The sequence below is a fragment of the Chiloscyllium punctatum genome, chromosome 18 (genome assembly GCF_047496795.1).
Source record: "Chiloscyllium punctatum isolate Juve2018m chromosome 18, sChiPun1.3, whole genome shotgun sequence".
Taxonomy (NCBI): domain Eukaryota; kingdom Metazoa; phylum Chordata; class Chondrichthyes; order Orectolobiformes; family Hemiscylliidae; genus Chiloscyllium; species Chiloscyllium punctatum.
This window is the reverse complement of record NC_092756.1, coordinates 61,934,921-61,953,527: the sequence shown is the minus strand read 5'-3', so window position 1 is coordinate 61,953,527 and position 18,607 is coordinate 61,934,921. Positions and strand designations below refer to the sequence as shown.

General features: G+C 46.3%; 11 non-coding genes across 11 annotated transcripts; all 11 read right to left on the bottom strand.

The window, feature by feature from the left end:
• Positions 1-694: 694 nt before the first annotated feature.
• trnaf-aaa (transfer RNA phenylalanine (anticodon AAA)) lies at positions 695-776 on the bottom strand. Its single transcript has one exon. It is a non-coding gene; the product is annotated as a tRNA-Phe (tRNA).
• A 1,659-nt stretch (positions 777-2,435) lies between these two features.
• On the bottom strand, positions 2,436-2,508 carry trnav-uac (transfer RNA valine (anticodon UAC)). Its single transcript has one exon. It is a non-coding gene; the product is annotated as a tRNA-Val (tRNA).
• Positions 2,509-3,633: 1,125 nt separating this feature from the next.
• trnal-aag (transfer RNA leucine (anticodon AAG)) lies at positions 3,634-3,715 on the bottom strand. The gene has a single exon. It is a non-coding gene; the product is annotated as a tRNA-Leu (tRNA).
• Positions 3,716-6,569: 2,854 nt separating this feature from the next.
• trnaf-aaa (transfer RNA phenylalanine (anticodon AAA)) lies at positions 6,570-6,651 on the bottom strand. Its single transcript has one exon. It is a non-coding gene; the product is annotated as a tRNA-Phe (tRNA).
• Positions 6,652-8,310: 1,659 nt separating this feature from the next.
• On the bottom strand, positions 8,311-8,383 carry trnav-uac (transfer RNA valine (anticodon UAC)). Its single transcript has one exon. It is a non-coding gene; the product is annotated as a tRNA-Val (tRNA).
• A 1,125-nt stretch (positions 8,384-9,508) lies between these two features.
• trnal-aag (transfer RNA leucine (anticodon AAG)) lies at positions 9,509-9,590 on the bottom strand. The gene has a single exon. It is a non-coding gene; the product is annotated as a tRNA-Leu (tRNA).
• Positions 9,591-11,241: 1,651 nt separating this feature from the next.
• On the bottom strand, positions 11,242-11,314 carry trnav-uac (transfer RNA valine (anticodon UAC)). Its single transcript has one exon. It is a non-coding gene; the product is annotated as a tRNA-Val (tRNA).
• A 1,125-nt stretch (positions 11,315-12,439) lies between these two features.
• trnal-aag (transfer RNA leucine (anticodon AAG)) lies at positions 12,440-12,521 on the bottom strand. The gene has a single exon. It is a non-coding gene; the product is annotated as a tRNA-Leu (tRNA).
• A 2,854-nt stretch (positions 12,522-15,375) lies between these two features.
• On the bottom strand, positions 15,376-15,457 carry trnaf-aaa (transfer RNA phenylalanine (anticodon AAA)). The gene has a single exon. It is a non-coding gene; the product is annotated as a tRNA-Phe (tRNA).
• Positions 15,458-17,116: 1,659 nt separating this feature from the next.
• On the bottom strand, positions 17,117-17,189 carry trnav-uac (transfer RNA valine (anticodon UAC)). Its single transcript has one exon. It is a non-coding gene; the product is annotated as a tRNA-Val (tRNA).
• Positions 17,190-18,314: 1,125 nt separating this feature from the next.
• On the bottom strand, positions 18,315-18,396 carry trnal-aag (transfer RNA leucine (anticodon AAG)). Its single transcript has one exon. It is a non-coding gene; the product is annotated as a tRNA-Leu (tRNA).
• Between the last annotated feature and the right edge of the window lie 211 nt (positions 18,397-18,607).

Sequence of the window (18,607 nt, the reverse complement as noted above, 5' to 3'; positions counted from 1 at the left end):
AGCGAATCGCAAAACAGAAAGCATTTAACACGGAACACAAACAAAACGGGAAAACCAAATGCATTTTCAGACACAGCGAGCATGAATGCTAAATGTGAGACAGTCAGGGGGCATGAGCCATAACGTAATCACACAACTAACAACAGGGCAATTCCAAACTACTCTTTCAAACATACTGGAGCCTGAGTGCACCACCACTTCCCAGACAATGCTGCAAAGAGACAAAAAAAGAACATAATAAGAATGGGCCATAAAAAGTGAATTTCACCAATCACAGTCTCGATTAGATTACCTTTCCCTTCCGATGACTCCAGGACTGAAATGAAGGAAGTGGGAGAAATTCAATAACATATGACATCGAAATACATTGGAACGATTTTCTCATTGGCCAGAAAACCAAATAACGACGAGTCGAGTCACCGTAGGACTCTGTTTCGCAACAACGATGAAATAGCAGTCTCCATTCGGTTCCAGTAAAAGCTCAACTTGCCTGGAACAGAAAGCAACAGGAGAGCCGCTGGCGATTTTCCACGCGGGAGGCGAACACGATCATGACAGCACAGACACTTTGGAAAATTCGGCACTTTCCAACACCACAATCAATTCCCCGGGAAGCAAACTCATTTTGCTTCTGTTTTAAACAGAAATGCCGCAGGGGATCGAAACAGCATTTAAACTAGCTGCTCCGCAGAAATGGCAGCGGTGGGATTCGAACTCACGCCTCTGCCGAGGCTGGAGCTTTAATCCAGCGCCTTAGACCGCTCGGCCACACTACCAACACGCCCACATCTCCATTTTCTTGCACTTCCAATTGTGTTCCTGCATAACAACAGATGTAAACTCACGTGAAAAGGGTTCCATGATCCCTCTCCGACTCGCACAGCTGCTGGGATGTGCCCGTCTACAATATCAATTTCTCAGCAGTTAACGATAGCCCATCAATCCAGACAAAAATCACTGGTAAACTGAGTCTATCTTCTCAGACTCGATTCAGCTACAGATGTATCTGTGAGTGCGTGAGAATATATGATCGGTTATGATTGGGTCAAATTACCATGAGCTACTTGACATTACTGCAATTTCGATTCTTGCTTTGCTCAATGATTTCACCCATTGCTCGAAACAGGACAACTTTCACGTTTACACGGAACATGAAACACACCGGACTACAGGGGAAATGCACAAAGCTGAGCAGGCCGTGTCCCAAATCATACCGTGCAGCATAGTTTCAGTCACTGTGTCTGTTTTGCAGAATAAGGTTCCCAAAGAATGTTCCACCCTAAAACCGGAGGTAGCATTACAATCCGAGAAGGACAGATTACATTGTGAGGAAGGTCTGACCTCGGGGCCGGTTCGAGATGCCACTTTCCTTGCCTTTTACCTAACCGTGCAATTTGCTGCAGATTGCACCTGGACATGAGCCTCATGGATACCAACTGAGTTGGAAACCTGTGTGGGAATCGATGAGAAAAAGCGACTCAATAAAGTTTAACAAGTTCCATGGTGCTTTTTAGAAATGCAGTTTCTCTTCACCTCAATCCAAAAGGCAGTTTCCGAACATAGTAACAGAAGTCAAAAGGTAATTACCTCACCCCACCCCCACTCCGGAAGAGGTGCTAACTGCCCTTGATTGCTTTTTGTTCACGATGTGAAGAGCTCTCATGCCTGAGTCACCGTCACGTCTCTGGTTGCTGAGTGAATCACAACGAAGGACTTTCTCCAGAGCTGCAACTGCCTCACTTCCCCACTCGCCCTCCCCGTTTACATTTTCCTGCTCGTCAGTGATTTAATGAAAACCAAATGGATGCGATGTCATTCTGTAGCCTCTCTGTCGATTCCTCCGTTTCCGTTCCAACCTGGCTTAGATCTCGGGGCGCACCTTAATACTAGCGACGCTATGAAAGCAAAGGTTCAGTGGTTCCTCTGAGAGTGGAATTTCTTTCATTGCTGTTGCTGATTGAATGAGCCACTAACGTGCGAACTGCTCCAAAACATGATTCAGGACCTCTGGTGCCAATTCTCACACGTTGAATAACGACAGACACCTTCCAAATGAGGTCTTTCAGAGACGACTTTGGGATACATTTGACAGACAGACTAGTTGAGGAATCCGTGGTGCACTGTGACACCAGCACATCAGCTTCTTCCCTGTCTTTGAACCGGGCCGCCTGCGCAAGGAATGCGAATGCGGTAATGCTTTTCGTGGAAGGATCAGAAGGGGGTAACTACACTCTCAAACAGAATGGCATATGATCAGAACCAGGTTGGAGAAAAACTTTACAATGCTTTTGCACAGTAATTAAACGGAGCGGCATTGCATTGCACTACGAGCGACGATTTATTCGAGCAAACTCGAAGGCAGGTTTGCACATGGGAAAGCAAGCAAGAAAGCTCCGTTCTTGTCGATGTCAAAGGCTGCAGTTGAAGAGCAAAGCAGTTTCTGCCCAGTTTCGAACTGGGGACCTTTCGCGTGTAAGGCGAACGTGATGACCACTACACTACAGAAACAAGCCTGGGTCGGCCCCGCTGCAGCTCAGTGGCATCCAGCACTGAAAGTTGAAGCCATTCGACCTTTCACCTTTCTGTTTCCGTTAGCTCGTTGTTTAATGGGACTTGTTTAATTTTGGCTATGTGGTGAGCATGGACGAGATACACCGAAGTATCTGTTTCCACGCGGTGTACCCCAATAACGTTGTGTCGCTTACACCTGCTTTAAAGAATTACGTTTTTGCGGAGCTTACCGTCGCAGTCTGTGGCAAAATCTTTTCGTCTGTTCGACTGCTCACGGGAAAGGTAGCATTGTGAAACACTGCAGAAACGAACGACTTCCTTACTTTTGCTCCGACTGACCATACTCCGTGAAAATTTCCCAGATTCTCAGTTGAGGATTTTTGCAGCTGGAAGTTACCTCAGAAACCCTGTTAATTCGTAATGTATTGAGCGAATCGCAAAACAGAAAGCATTTAACACGGAACACAAACAAAACGGGAAAACCAAATGCATTTTCAGACACAGCGAGCATGAATGCTAAATGTGAGACAGTCAGGGGGCATGAGCCATAACGTAATCACACAACTAACAACAGGGCAATTCCAAACTACTCTTTCAAACATACTGGAGCCTGAGTGCACCACCACTTCCCAGACAATGCTGCAAAGAGACAAAAAAAGAACATAATAAGAATGGGCCATAAAAAGTGAATTTCACCAATCACAGTCTCGATTAGATTACCTTTCCCTTCCGATGACTCCAGGACTGAAATGAAGGAAGTGGGAGAAATTCAATAACATATGACATCGAAATACATTGGAACGATTTTCTCATTGGCCAGAAAACCAAATAACGACGAGTCGAGTCACCGTAGGACTCTGTTTCGCAACAACGATGAAATAGCAGTCTCCATTCGGTTCCAGTAAAAGCTCAACTTGCCTGGAACAGAAAGCAACAGTAGAGCCGCTGGCGATTTTCCGCGCGGGAGGCGAACACGAGCATGACAGCACAGACACTTTGGAAAATTCGGCACTGACCAACACCACAATCAATTCCCCGGGAAGCAAACTCATTTTGCTTCTGTTTTAAACAGAAATGCCGCAGGGGATCGAAACAGCATTTAAACTAGCTGCTCCGCAGAAATGGCAGCGGTGGGATTCGAACCCACGCCTCTGTCGAGACTGGAGCCTTAATCCAGCGCCTTAGACCGTTCGGCCACACCACCAACGACTCCATTCTCTTGCACTTCCAATTGTGTTCCTGCATAACAACAGATGTAAACTCACGTGAAAAGGGTTCCATGATCCCTCTCCGACTCGCACAGCTGCTGGGATGTGCCCGTCTACAATATCAATTTCTCAACAGTTAACGATAGCCCATCAATCCAGACAAAAATCACTGGTAAACTGAGTCTATCTTCTCAGACTCGATTCAGCTACAGATGTATCTGTGAGTGCGTGAGAATATATGATCGGTTATGATTGGGTCAAATTACCATGAGCTACTTGACATTACTGCAATTTCGATTCTTGCTTTGCTCAATGATTTCACCCATTGCTCGAAACAGGACAACTTTCACGTTTACACGGAACATGAAACACACCGGACTACAGGGGAAATGCACAAAGCTGAGCAGGCCGTGTCCCAAATCATACCGTGCAGCATAGTTTCAGTCACTGTGTCTGTTTTGCAGAATAAGGTTCCCAAAGAATGTTCCACCCTAAAACCGGAGGCAGCATTACAATCCGAGAAGGACAGATTACATTGTGAGGAAGGTCTGACCTCGGGGCCGGTTCGAGATGCCACTTTCCTTGCCTTTTACCTAACCGTGCAATTTGCTGCAGATTGCACCTGGACATGAGCCTCATGGATACCAACTGAGTTGGAAACCTGTGTGGGAATCGATGAGAATAAGCGACTCAATAAAGTTTAACAAGTTCCATGGTGCTTTTTAGAAATGCAGTTTCTCTTCACCTCAATCCAAAAGGCAGTTTCCGAACATAGTAACAGAAGTCAAAAGGTAATTACCTCACCCCACCCCAACTCCGGAAGAGGTGCTAACTGCCCTTGATTGCTTTTTGTTCACGATGTGAAGAGCTCTCACGCCTGAGTCACCGTCACGTCTCTGGTTGCTGAGTGAATCACAACGAAGGACTTTCTCCAGAGCTGCAACTGCCTCACTTCCCCACTCGCCCTCCCCGTTTACATTTTCCTGCTCGTCAGTGATTTAATGAAAACCAAATGGATGCGATGTCATTCTGTAGCCTCTCTGTCGATTCCTCCGTTTCCGTTCCAACCTGGCTTAGATCTCGGGGCGCACCTTAATACTAGCGACGCTATGAAAGCAAAGGTTCAGTGGTTCCTCTGAGAGTGGAATTTCTTTCATTGCTGTTGCTGATTGAATGAGCCACTAACGTGCGAACTGCTCCAAAACATGATTCAGGACCTCTGGTGCCAATTCTCACACGTTGAATAACGACAGACACCTTCCAAATGAGGTCTTTCAGAGACGACTTTGGGATACATTTGACAGACAGACTAGTTGAGGAATCCGTGGTGCACTGTGACACCAGCACATCAGCTTCTTCCCTGTCTTTGAACCGGGCCGCCTGCGCAAGGAATGCGAATGCGGTAATGCTTTTCGTGGAAGGATCAGAAGGGGGTAACTACACTCTCAAACAGAATGGCATATGATCAGAACCAGGTTGGAGAAAAACTTTACAATGCTTTTGCACAGTAATTAAACGGAGCGGCATTGCATTGCACTACGAGCGACGATTTATTCGAGCAAACTCGAAGGCAGGTTTGCACATGGGAAAGCAAGCAAGAAAGCTCCGTTCTTGTCGATGTCAAAGGCTGCAGTTGAAGAGCAAAGCAGTTTCTGCCCAGTTTCGAACTGGGGACCTTTCGCGTGTAAGGCGAACGTGATGACCACTACACTACACTACAGAAACAAGCCTCGGTCGGCCCCGCTGCAGCTCAGTGGCATCCAGCACTGAAAGTTGAAGCCATTCGACCTTTCACCTTTCTGTTTCCGTTAGCTCGTTGTTTAATGGGACTTGTTTAATTTTGGCTATGTGGTGAGCATGGACGAGATACACCGAAGTATCTGTTTCCACGCGGTGTACCCCAATAACGTTGTGTCGCTTACACCTGCTTTAAAGAATTACGTTTTTGCGGAGCTTACCGTCGCAGTCTGTGGCAAAATCTTTTCGTCTGTTCGACTGCTCACGGGAAAGGTAGCATTGTGAAACACTGCAGAAACGAACGACTTCCTTACTTTTGCTCCGACTGACCATACTCCGTGAAAATTTCCCAGATTCTCAGTTGAGGATTTTTGCAGCTGGAAGTTACCTCAGAAACCCTGTTAATTCGTAATGTATTGAGCGAATCGCAAAACAGAAAGCATTTAACACGGAACACAAACAAAACGGGAAAACCAAATGCATTTTCAGACACAGCGAGCATGAATGCTAAATGTGAGACAGTCAGGGGGCATGAGCCATAACGTAATCACACAACTAACAACAGGGCAATTCCAAACTACTCTTTCAAACATACTGGAGCCTGAGTGCACCACCACTTCCCAGACAATGCTGCAAAGAGACAAAAAAAGAACATAATAAGAATGGGCCATAAAAAGTGAATTTCACCAATCACAGTCTCGATTAGATTACCTTTCCCTTCCGATGACTCCAGGACTGAAATGAAGGAAGTGGGAGAAATTCAATAACATATGACATCGAAATACATTGGAACGATTTTCTCATTGGCCAGAAAACCAAATAACGACGAGTCGAGTCACCGTAGGACTCTGTTTCGCAACAACGATGAAATAGCAGTCTCCATTCGGTTCCAGTAAAAGCTCAACTTGCCTGGAACAGAAAGCAACAGGAGAGCCGCTGGCGATTTTCCACGCGGGAGGCGAACACGATCATGACAGCACAGACACTTTGGAAAATTCGGCACTTTCCAACACCACAATCAATTCCCCGGGAAGCAAACTCATTTTGCTTCTGTTTTAAACAGAAATGCCGCAGGGGATCGAAACAGCATTTAAACTAGCTGCTCCGCAGAAATGGCAGCGGTGGGATTCGAACTCACGCCTCTGCCGAGGCTGGAGCTTTAATCCAGCGCCTTAGACCGCTCGGCCACACTACCAACACGCCCACATCTCCATTTTCTTGCACTTCCAATTGTGTTCCTGCATAACAACAGATGTAAACTCACGTGAAAAGGGTTCCATGATCCCTCTCCGACTCGCACAGCTGCTGGGATGTGCCCGTCTACAATATCAATTTCTCAGCAGTTAACGATAGCCCATCAATCCAGACAAAAATCACTGGTAAACTGAGTCTATCTTCTCAGACTCGATTCAGCTACAGATGTATCTGTGAGTGCGTGAGAATATATGATCGGTTATGATTGGGTCAAATTACCATGAGCTACTTGACATTACTGCAATTTCGATTCTTGCTTTGCTCAATGATTTCACCCATTGCTCGAAACAGGACAACTTTCACGTTTACACGGAACATGAAACACACCGGACTACAGGGGAAATGCACAAAGCTGAGCAGGCCGTGTCCCAAATCATACCGTGCAGCATAGTTTCAGTCACTGTGTCTGTTTTGCAGAATAAGGTTCCCAAAGAATGTTCCACCCTAAAACCGGAGGTAGCATTACAATCCGAGAAGGACAGATTACATTGTGAGGAAGGTCTGACCTCGGGGCCGGTTCGAGATGCCACTTTCCTTGCCTTTTACCTAACCGTGCAATTTGCTGCAGATTGCACCTGGACATGAGCCTCATGGATACCAACTGAGTTGGAAACCTGTGTGGGAATCGATGAGAAAAAGCGACTCAATAAAGTTTAACAAGTTCCATGGTGCTTTTTAGAAATGCAGTTTCTCTTCACCTCAATCCAAAAGGCAGTTTCCGAACATAGTAACAGAAGTCAAAAGGTAATTACCTCACCCCACCCCCACTCCGGAAGAGGTGCTAACTGCCCTTGATTGCTTTTTGTTCACGATGTGAAGAGCTCTCATGCCTGAGTCACCGTCACGTCTCTGGTTGCTGAGTGAATCACAACGAAGGACTTTCTCCAGAGCTGCAACTGCCTCACTTCCCCACTCGCCCTCCCCGTTTACATTTTCCTGCTCGTCAGTGATTTAATGAAAACCAAATGGATGCGATGTCATTCTGTAGCCTCTCTGTCGATTCCTCCGTTTCCGTTCCAACCTGGCTTAGATCTCGGGGCGCACCTTAATACTAGCGACGCTATGAAAGCAAAGGTTCAGTGGTTCCTCTGAGAGTGGAATTTCTTTCATTGCTGTTGCTGATTGAATGAGCCACTAACGTGCGAACTGCTCCAAAACATGATTCAGGACCTCTGGTGCCAATTCTCACACGTTGAATAACGACAGACACCTTCCAAATGAGGTCTTTCAGAGACGACTTTGGGATACATTTGACAGACAGACTAGTTGAGGAATCCGTGGTGCACTGTGACACCAGCACATCAGCTTCTTCCCTGTCTTTGAACCGGGCCGCCTGCGCAAGGAATGCGAATGCGGTAATGCTTTTCGTGGAAGGATCAGAAGGGGGTAACTACACTCTCAAACAGAATGGCATATGATCAGAACCAGGTTGGAGAAAAACTTTACAATGCTTTTGCACAGTAATTAAACGGAGCGGCATTGCATTGCACTACGAGCGACGATTTATTCGAGCAAACTCGAAGGCAGGTTTGCACATGGGAAAGCAAGCAAGAAAGCTCCGTTCTTGTCGATGTCAAAGGCTGCAGTTGAAGAGCAAAGCAGTTTCTGCCCAGTTTCGAACTGGGGACCTTTCGCGTGTAAGGCGAACGTGATGACCACTACACTACAGAAACAAGCCTGGGTCGGCCCCGCTGCAGCTCAGTGGCATCCAGCACTGAAAGTTGAAGCCATTCGACCTTTCACCTTTCTGTTTCCGTTAGCTCGTTGTTTAATGGGACTTGTTTAATTTTGGCTATGTGGTGAGCATGGACGAGATACACCGAAGTATCTGTTTCCACGCGGTGTACCCCAATAACGTTGTGTCGCTTACACCTGCTTTAAAGAATTACGTTTTTGCGGAGCTTACCGTCGCAGTCTGTGGCAAAATCTTTTCGTCTGTTCGACTGCTCACGGGAAAGGTAGCATTGTGAAACACTGCAGAAACGAACGACTTCCTTACTTTTGCTCCGACTGACCATACTCCGTGAAAATTTCCCAGATTCTCAGTTGAGGATTTTTGCAGCTGGAAGTTACCTCAGAAACCCTGTTAATTCGTAATGTATTGAGCGAATCGCAAAACAGAAAGCATTTAACACGGAACACAAACAAAACGGGAAAACCAAATGCATTTTCAGACACAGCGAGCATGAATGCTAAATGTGAGACAGTCAGGGGGCATGAGCCATAACGTAATCACACAACTAACAACAGGGCAATTCCAAACTACTCTTTCAAACATACTGGAGCCTGAGTGCACCACCACTTCCCAGACAATGCTGCAAAGAGACAAAAAAAGAACATAATAAGAATGGGCCATAAAAAGTGAATTTCACCAATCACAGTCTCGATTAGATTACCTTTCCCTTCCGATGACTCCAGGACTGAAATGAAGGAAGTGGGAGAAATTCAATAACATATGACATCGAAATACATTGGAACGATTTTCTCATTGGCCAGAAAACCAAATAACGACGAGTCGAGTCACCGTAGGACTCTGTTTCGCAACAACGATGAAATAGCAGTCTCCATTCGGTTCCAGTAAAAGCTCAACTTGCCTGGAACAGAAAGCAACAGTAGAGCCGCTGGCGATTTTCCGCGCGGGAGGCGAACACGAGCATGACAGCACAGACACTTTGGAAAATTCGGCACTGACCAACACCACAATCAATTCCCCGGGAAGCAAACTCATTTTGCTTCTGTTTTAAACAGAAATGCCGCAGGGGATCGAAACAGCATTTAAACTAGCTGCTCCGCAGAAATGGCAGCGGTGGGATTCGAACCCACACCTCTGTCGAGACTGGAGCCTTAATCCAGCGCCTTAGACCGTTCGGCCACACCACCAACGACTCCATTCTCTTGCACTTCCAATTGTGTTCCTGCATAACAACAGATGTAAACTCACGTGAAAAGGGTTCCATGATCCCTCTCCGACTCGCACAGCTGCTGGGATGTGCCCGTCTACAATATCAATTTCTCAACAGTTAACGATAGCCCATCAATCCAGACAAAAATCACTGGTAAACTGAGTCTATCTTCTCAGACTCGATTCAGCTACAGATGTATCTGTGAGTGCGTGAGAATATATGATCGGTTATGATTGGGTCAAATTACCATGAGCTACTTGACATTACTGCAATTTCGATTCTTGCTTTGCTCAATGATTTCACCCATTGCTCGAAACAGGACAACTTTCACGTTTACACGGAACATGAAACACACCGGACTACAGGGGAAATGCACAAAGCTGAGCAGGCCGTGTCCCAAATCATACCGTGCAGCATAGTTTCAGTCACTGTGTCTGTTTTGCAGAATAAGGTTCCCAAAGAATGTTCCACCCTAAAACCGGAGGCAGCATTACAATCCGAGAAGGACAGATTACATTGTGAGGAAGGTCTGACCTCGGGGCCGGTTCGAGATGCCACTTTCCTTGCCTTTTACCTAACCGTGCAATTTGCTGCAGATTGCACCTGGACATGAGCCTCATGGATACCAACTGAGTTGGAAACCTGTGTGGGAATCGATGAGAATAAGCGACTCAATAAAGTTTAACAAGTTCCATGGTGCTTTTTAGAAATGCAGTTTCTCTTCACCTCAATCCAAAAGGCAGTTTCCGAACATAGTAACAGAAGTCAAAAGGTAATTACCTCACCCCACCCCAACTCCGGAAGAGGTGCTAACTGCCCTTGATTGCTTTTTGTTCACGATGTGAAGAGCTCTCACGCCTGAGTCACCGTCACGTCTCTGGTTGCTGAGTGAATCACAACGAAGGACTTTCTCCAGAGCTGCAACTGCCTCACTTCCCCACTCGCCCTCCCCGTTTACATTTTCCTGCTCGTCAGTGATTTAATGAAAACCAAATGGATGCGATGTCATTCTGTAGCCTCTCTGTCGATTCCTCCGTTTCCGTTCCAACCTGGCTTAGATCTCGGGGCGCACCTTAATACTAGCGACGCTATGAAAGCAAAGGTTCAGTGGTTCCTCTGAGAGTGGAATTTCTTTCATTGCTGTTGCTGATTGAATGAGCCACTAACGTGCGAACTGCTCCAAAACATGATTCAGGACCTCTGGTGCCAATTCTCACACGTTGAATAACGACAGACACCTTCCAAATGAGGTCTTTCAGAGACGACTTTGGGATACATTTGACAGACAGACTAGTTGAGGAATCCGTGGTGCACTGTGACACCAGCACATCAGCTTCTTCCCTGTCTTTGAACCGGGCCGCCTGCGCAAGGAATGCGAATGCGGTAATGCTTTTCGTGGAAGGATCAGAAGGGGGTAACTACACTCTCAAACAGAATGGCATATGATCAGAACCAGGTTGGAGAAAAACTTTACAATGCTTTTGCACAGTAATTAAACGGAGCGGCATTGCATTGCACTACGAGCGACGATTTATTCGAGCAAACTCGAAGGCAGGTTTGCACATGGGAAAGCAAGCAAGAAAGCTCCGTTCTTGTCGATGTCAAAGGCTGCAGTTGAAGAGCAAAGCAGTTTCTGCCCAGTTTCGAACTGGGGACCTTTCGCGTGTAAGGCGAACGTGATGACCACTACACTACAGAAACAAGCCTGGGTCGGCCCCGCTGCAGCTCAGTGGCATCCAGCACTGAAAGTTGAAGCCATTCGACCTTTCACCTTTCTGTTTCCGTTAGCTCGTTGTTTAATGGGACTTGTTTAATTTTGGCTATGTGGTGAGCATGGACGAGATACACCGAAGTATCTGTTTCCACGCGGTGTACCCCAATAACGTTGTGTCGCTTACACCTGCTTTAAAGAATTACGTTTTTGCGGAGCTTACCGTCGCAGTCTGTGGCAAAATCTTTTCGTCTGTTCGACTGCTCACGGGAAAGGTAGCATTGTGAAACACTGCAGAAACGAACGACTTCCTTACTTTTGCTCCGACTGACCATACTCCGTGAAAATTTCCCAGATTCTCAGTTGAGGATTTTTGCAGCTGGAAGTTACCTCAGAAACCCTGTTAATTCGTAATGTATTGAGCGAATCGCAAAACAGAAAGCATTTAACACGGAACACAAACAAAACGGGAAAACCAAATGCATTTTCAGACACAGCGAGCATGAATGCTAAATGTGAGACAGTCAGGGGGCATGAGCCATAACGTAATCACACAACTAACAACAGGGCAATTCCAAACTACTCTTTCAAACATACTGGAGCCTGAGTGCACCACCACTTCCCAGACAATGCTGCAAAGAGACAAAAAAAGAACATAATAAGAATGGGCCATAAAAAGTGAATTTCACCAATCACAGTCTCGATTAGATTACCTTTCCCTTCCGATGACTCCAGGACTGAAATGAAGGAAGTGGGAGAAATTCAATAACATATGACATCGAAATACATTGGAACGATTTTCTCATTGGCCAGAAAACCAAATAACGACGAGTCGAGTCACCGTAGGACTCTGTTTCGCAACAACGATGAAATAGCAGTCTCCATTCGGTTCCAGTAAAAGCTCAACTTGCCTGGAACAGAAAGCAACAGTAGAGCCGCTGGCGATTTTCCGCGCGGGAGGCGAACACGAGCATGACAGCACAGACACTTTGGAAAATTCGGCACTGACCAACACCACAATCAATTCCCCGGGAAGCAAACTCATTTTGCTTCTGTTTTAAACAGAAATGCCGCAGGGGATCGAAACAGCATTTAAACTAGCTGCTCCGCAGAAATGGCAGCGGTGGGATTCGAACCCACGCCTCTGTCGAGACTGGAGCCTTAATCCAGCGCCTTAGACCGTTCGGCCACACCACCAACGACTCCATTCTCTTGCACTTCCAATTGTGTTCCTGCATAACAACAGATGTAAACTCACGTGAAAAGGGTTCCATGATCCCTCTCCGACTCGCACAGCTGCTGGGATGTGCCCGTCTACAATATCAATTTCTCAACAGTTAACGATAGCCCATCAATCCAGACAAAAATCACTGGTAAACTGAGTCTATCTTCTCAGACTCGATTCAGCTACAGATGTATCTGTGAGTGCGTGAGAATATATGATCGGTTATGATTGGGTCAAATTACCATGAGCTACTTGACATTACTGCAATTTCGATTCTTGCTTTGCTCAATGATTTCACCCATTGCTCGAAACAGGACAACTTTCACGTTTACACGGAACATGAAACACACCGGACTACAGGGGAAATGCACAAAGCTGAGCAGGCCGTGTCCCAAATCATACCGTGCAGCATAGTTTCAGTCACTGTGTCTGTTTTGCAGAATAAGGTTCCCAAAGAATGTTCCACCCTAAAACCGGAGGCAGCATTACAATCCGAGAAGGACAGATTACATTGTGAGGAAGGTCTGACCTCGGGGCCGGTTCGAGATGCCACTTTCCTTGCCTTTTACCTAACCGTGCAATTTGCTGCAGATTGCACCTGGACATGAGCCTCATGGATACCAACTGAGTTGGAAACCTGTGTGGGAATCGATGAGAATAAGCGACTCAATAAAGTTTAACAAGTTCCATGGTGCTTTTTAGAAATGCAGTTTCTCTTCACCTCAATCCAAAAGGCAGTTTCCGAACATAGTAACAGAAGTCAAAAGGTAATTACCTCACCCCACCCCAACTCCGGAAGAGGTGCTAACTGCCCTTGATTGCTTTTTGTTCACGATGTGAAGAGCTCTCACGCCTGAGTCACCGTCACGTCTCTGGTTGCTGAGTGAATCACAACGAAGGACTTTCTCCAGAGCTGCAACTGCCTCACTTCCCCACTCGCCCTCCCCGTTTACATTTTCCTGCTCGTCAGTGATTTAATGAAAACCAAATGGATGCGATGTCATTCTGTAGCCTCTCTGTCGATTCCTCCGTTTCCGTTCCAACCTGGCTTAGATCTCGGGGCGCACCTTAATACTAGCGACGCTATGAAAGCAAAGGTTCAGTGGTTCCTCTGAGAGTGGAATTTCTTTCATTGCTGTTGCTGATTGAATGAGCCACTAACGTGCGAACTGCTCCAAAACATGATTCAGGACCTCTGGTGCCAATTCTCACACGTTGAATAACGACAGACACCTTCCAAATGAGGTCTTTCAGAGACGACTTTGGGATACATTTGACAGACAGACTAGTTGAGGAATCCGTGGTGCACTGTGACACCAGCACATCAGCTTCTTCCCTGTCTTTGAACCGGGCCGCCTGCGCAAGGAATGCGAATGCGGTAATGCTTTTCGTGGAAGGATCAGAAGGGGGTAACTACACTCTCAAACAGAATGGCATATGATCAGAACCAGGTTGGAGAAAAACTTTACAATGCTTTTGCACAGTAATTAAACGGAGCGGCATTGCATTGCACTACGAGCGACGATTTATTCGAGCAAACTCGAAGGCAGGTTTGCACATGGGAAAGCAAGCAAGAAAGCTCCGTTCTTGTCGATGTCAAAGGCTGCAGTTGAAGAGCAAAGCAGTTTCTGCCCAGTTTCGAACTGGGGACCTTTCGCGTGTAAGGCGAACGTGATGACCACTACACTACACTACAGAAACAAGCCTCGGTCGGCCCCGCTGCAGCTCAGTGGCATCCAGCACTGAAAGTTGAAGCCATTCGACCTTTCACCTTTCTGTTTCCGTTAGCTCGTTGTTTAATGGGACTTGTTTAATTTTGGCTATGTGGTGAGCATGGACGAGATACACCGAAGTATCTGTTTCCACGCGGTGTACCCCAATAACGTTGTGTCGCTTACACCTGCTTTAAAGAATTACGTTTTTGCGGAGCTTACCGTCGCAGTCTGTGGCAAAATCTTTTCGTCTGTTCGACTGCTCACGGGAAAGGTAGCATTGTGAAACACTGCAGAAACGAACGACTTCCTTACTTTTGCTCCGACTGACCATACTCCGTGAAAATTTCCCAGATTCTCAGTTGAGGATTTTTGCAGCTGGAAGTTACCTCAGAAACCCTGTTAATTCGTAATGTATTGAGCGAATCGCAAAACAGAAAGCATTTAACACGGAACACAAACAAAACGGGAAAACCAAATGCATTTTCAGACACAGCGAGCATGAATGCTAAATGTGAGACAGTCAGGGGGCATGAGCCATAACGTAATCACACAACTAACAACAGGGCAATTCCAAACTACTCTTTCAAACATACTGGAGCCTGAGTGCACCACCACTTCCCAGACAATGCTGCAAAGAGACAAAAAAAGAACATAATAAGAATGGGCCATAAAAAGTGAATTTCACCAATCACAGTCTCGATTAGATTACCTTTCCCTTCCGATGACTCCAGGACTGAAATGAAGGAAGTGGGAGAAATTCAATAACATATGACATCGAAATACATTGGAACGATTTTCTCATTGGCCAGAAAACCAAATAACGACGAGTCGAGTCACCGTAGGACTCTGTTTCGCAACAACGATGAAATAGCAGTCTCCATTCGGTTCCAGTAAAAGCTCAACTTGCCTGGAACAGAAAGCAACAGGAGAGCCGCTGGCGATTTTCCACGCGGGAGGCGAACACGATCATGACAGCACAGACACTTTGGAAAATTCGGCACTTTCCAACACCACAATCAATTCCCCGGGAAGCAAACTCATTTTGCTTCTGTTTTAAACAGAAATGCCGCAGGGGATCGAAACAGCATTTAAACTAGCTGCTCCGCAGAAATGGCAGCGGTGGGATTCGAACTCACGCCTCTGCCGAGGCTGGAGCTTTAATCCAGCGCCTTAGACCGCTCGGCCACACTACCAACACGCCCACATCTCCATTTTCTTGCACTTCCAATTGTGTTCCTGCATAACAACAGATGTAAACTCACGTGAAAAGGGTTCCATGATCCCTCTCCGACTCGCACAGCTGCTGGGATGTGCCCGTCTACAATATCAATTTCTCAGCAGTTAACGATAGCCCATCAATCCAGACAAAAATCACTGGTAAACTGAGTCTATCTTCTCAGACTCGATTCAGCTACAGATGTATCTGTGAGTGCGTGAGAATATATGATCGGTTATGATTGGGTCAAATTACCATGAGCTACTTGACATTACTGCAATTTCGATTCTTGCTTTGCTCAATGATTTCACCCATTGCTCGAAACAGGACAACTTTCACGTTTACACGGAACATGAAACACACCGGACTACAGGGGAAATGCACAAAGCTGAGCAGGCCGTGTCCCAAATCATACCGTGCAGCATAGTTTCAGTCACTGTGTCTGTTTTGCAGAATAAGGTTCCCAAAGAATGTTCCACCCTAAAACCGGAGGTAGCATTACAATCCGAGAAGGACAGATTACATTGTGAGGAAGGTCTGACCTCGGGGCCGGTTCGAGATGCCACTTTCCTTGCCTTTTACCTAACCGTGCAATTTGCTGCAGATTGCACCTGGACATGAGCCTCATGGATACCAACTGAGTTGGAAACCTGTGTGGGAATCGATGAGAAAAAGCGACTCAATAAAGTTTAACAAGTTCCATGGTGCTTTTTAGAAATGCAGTTTCTCTTCACCTCAATCCAAAAGGCAGTTTCCGAACATAGTAACAGAAGTCAAAAGGTAATTACCTCACCCCACCCCCACTCCGGAAGAGGTGCTAACTGCCCTTGATTGCTTTTTGTTCACGATGTGAAGAGCTCTCATGCCTGAGTCACCGTCACGTCTCTGGTTGCTGAGTGAATCACAACGAAGGACTTTCTCCAGAGCTGCAACTGCCTCACTTCCCCACTCGCCCTCCCCGTTTACATTTTCCTGCTCGTCAGTGATTTAATGAAAACCAAATGGATGCGATGTCATTCTGTAGCCTCTCTGTCGATTCCTCCGTTTCCGTTCCAACCTGGCTTAGATCTCGGGGCGCACCTTAATACTAGCGACGCTATGAAAGCAAAGGTTCAGTGGTTCCTCTGAGAGTGGAATTTCTTTCATTGCTGTTGCTGATTGAATGAGCCACTAACGTGCGAACTGCTCCAAAACATGATTCAGGACCTCTGGTGCCAATTCTCACACGTTGAATAACGACAGACACCTTCCAAATGAGGTCTTTCAGAGACGACTTTGGGATACATTTGACAGACAGACTAGTTGAGGAATCCGTGGTGCACTGTGACACCAGCACATCAGCTTCTTCCCTGTCTTTGAACCGGGCCGCCTGCGCAAGGAATGCGAATGCGGTAATGCTTTTCGTGGAAGGATCAGAAGGGGGTAACTACACTCTCAAACAGAATGGCATATGATCAGAACCAGGTTGGAGAAAAACTTTACAATGCTTTTGCACAGTAATTAAACGGAGCGGCATTGCATTGCACTACGAGCGACGATTTATTCGAGCAAACTCGAAGGCAGGTTTGCACATGGGAAAGCAAGCAAGAAAGCTCCGTTCTTGTCGATGTCAAAGGCTGCAGTTGAAGAGCAAAGCAGTTTCTGCCCAGTTTCGAACTGGGGACCTTTCGCGTGTAAGGCGAACGTGATGACCACTACACTACAGAAACAAGCCTGGGTCGGCCCCGCTGCAGCTCAGTGGCATCCAGCACTGAAAGTTGAAGCCATTCGACCTTTCACCTTTCTGTTTCCGTTAGCTCGTTGTTTAATGGGACTTGTTTAATTTTGGCTATGTGGTGAGCATGGACGAGATACACCGAAGTATCTGTTTCCACGCGGTGTACCCCAATAACGTTGTGTCGCTTACACCTGCTTTAAAGAATTACGTTTTTGCGGAGCTTACCGTCGCAGTCTGTGGCAAAATCTTTTCGTCTGTTCGACTGCTCACGGGAAAGGTAGCATTGTGAAACACTGCAGAAACGAACGACTTCCTTACTTTTGCTCCGACTGACCATACTCCGTGAAAATTTCCCAGATTCTCAGTTGAGGATTTTTGCAGCTGGAAGTTACCTCAGAAACCCTGTTAATTCGTAATGTATTGAGCGAATCGCAAAACAGAAAGCATTTAACACGGAACACAAACAAAACGGGAAAACCAAATGCATTTTCAGACACAGCGAGCATGAATGCTAAATGTGAGACAGTCAGGGGGCATGAGCCATAACGTAATCACACAACTAACAACAGGGCAATTCCAAACTACTCTTTCAAACATACTGGAGCCTGAGTGCACCACCACTTCCCAGACAATGCTGCAAAGAGACAAAAAAAGAACATAATAAGAATGGGCCATAAAAAGTGAATTTCACCAATCACAGTCTCGATTAGATTACCTTTCCCTTCCGATGACTCCAGGACTGAAATGAAGGAAGTGGGAGAAATTCAATAACATATGACATCGAAATACATTGGAACGATTTTCTCATTGGCCAGAAAACCAAATAACGACGAGTCGAGTCACCGTAGGACTCTGTTTCGCAACAACGATGAAATAGCAGTCTCCATTCGGTTCCAGTAAAAGCTCAACTTGCCTGGAACAGAAAGCAACAGTAGAGCCGCTGGCGATTTTCCGCGCGGGAGGCGAACACGAGCATGACAGCACAGACACTTTGGAAAATTCGGCACTGACCAACACCACAATCAATTCCCCGGGAAGCAAACTCATTTTGCTTCTGTTTTAAACAGAAATGCCGCAGGGGATCGAAACAGCATTTAAACTAGCTGCTCCGCAGAAATGGCAGCGGTGGGATTCGAACCCACGCCTCTGTCGAGACTGGAGCCTTAATCCAGCGCCTTAGACCGTTCGGCCACACCACCAACGACTCCATTCTCTTGCACTTCCAATTGTGTTCCTGCATAACAACAGATGTAAACTCACGTGAAAAGGGTTCCATGATCCCTCTCCGACTCGCACAGCTGCTGGGATGTGCCCGTCTACAATATCAATTTCTCAACAGTTAACGATAGCCCATCAATCCAGACAAAAATCACTGGTAAACTGAGTCTATCTTCTCAGACTCGATTCAGC